The following is a 1,304-nucleotide window of genomic DNA, read 5'->3' on the forward strand; positions in this document are numbered from 1 at the left end:
CCCCCAGGCTGACTGGTGGCCCCGACATTCCCCAGAGGCCAGGCTGCTCTGCTCTCGGGATGCTGAGCCAGAGGGCGAGACTGGCTGAATTTAAAGCAAGATGCATCGCTGCCTGGCGGGCTGCTGGCCGCAGAGGCCACCAGTGCAAGTACCCCTCACAACGGGGGCCGAGACTTGGGCCTGGAGTAGGAGCTGGCAGGGCTGCCATGCCCTCCTGGGCAAAGCAGAGAAGCCAGGCTGGTGTGGACAGAAACAGGACGACTACCCACACAGGACAGAGCCTCTCGTGGACTGTGAGCCGACAAAACACACCCAAACCACACTGGGGCAGCGGCGGTGGAGGGCCAACTGTGTGGAGAGTGCCCTACACTTCCAGCCTTGGGCTTGGAGTCAGGCAGCACAGTTACGCCTCCCCAGGCCCATTCTGTCCTGCCCCTGCCCCTGGGGGCACCTCTGGAACCCCTCCAGGGTTCCTTTCTGCCTACACCTTAGGACCAGCCACGGCCTGCCTGCCTGGAACCTGGAGTGAGTATACACCAGCCTCACGCACCGCCCTGGCTGTCACCTCTCAAGATGTGACTGTGCCCATCCCAGTCCCCAGTTCCTGACGTCTGTTCTCCAGGCCAGATGCCATCACCAGGGCCAGCATCTCGCAGGTGACTCACCCAGAAGCACCCCCCACAGCCTGCGAGGGAACCGAGGAGGGGTTACAGTGCCCGGTGAGGACCCCTGTCTCACGGGGCTGTCATGAAGATAGTGTGAGGTTACGGGGTAAAGTGCCTGGCACACAGCAGGTGCTCGGTAAATGGGGCGGTGGCGACGCAGGTGGAAGCAGAGGAAAGCCAGACCAGGAGGGCCCGAGCTTCATACTTGGTGTGACCCTTCTGAGCAGCCAAACTCCAGCAGGGAAGATGAAACCAATTTCCTGACTGAGAGGAGCCAGGCCTCGAATTCAGAGCGCCGGCTAGCGGGGTGGGGGCCCCTAGGCACAGGTCCTGTGTGAGGCCATCAGACCTGGATTGATTTAGGGCTGCCAGCTTGGAGACGGTATCTCTCGGAAGCTTTGGAAAGGGAGCCTGACCCCTCTAGCGGGCCGACAGGAGGGGGTAAGGTGCCACCCAGGCCGTACCAGGATGGTGGCGGGAAGCCTCCTCTGTCCACTCCTTGGGGAGCCAGGAGCGAGGGCCCAGCAGGAAGTGGTCAAGGCTTCCCTGGTACCTGGGCCCTAATGGTTCCAGCCCTGCCAGCCGCGACTCGGGCACTCCCACGCCTCCCTGAGCCAGCAGAGCAGATCCCCACTCCAG

The sequence above is a fragment of the Bison bison genome, unplaced genomic scaffold (assembly GCF_000754665.1).
Source record: "Bison bison bison isolate TAMUID 2011002044 unplaced genomic scaffold, Bison_UMD1.0 scf7180017864180, whole genome shotgun sequence".
Classification (NCBI taxonomy): domain Eukaryota; kingdom Metazoa; phylum Chordata; class Mammalia; order Artiodactyla; family Bovidae; genus Bison; species Bison bison.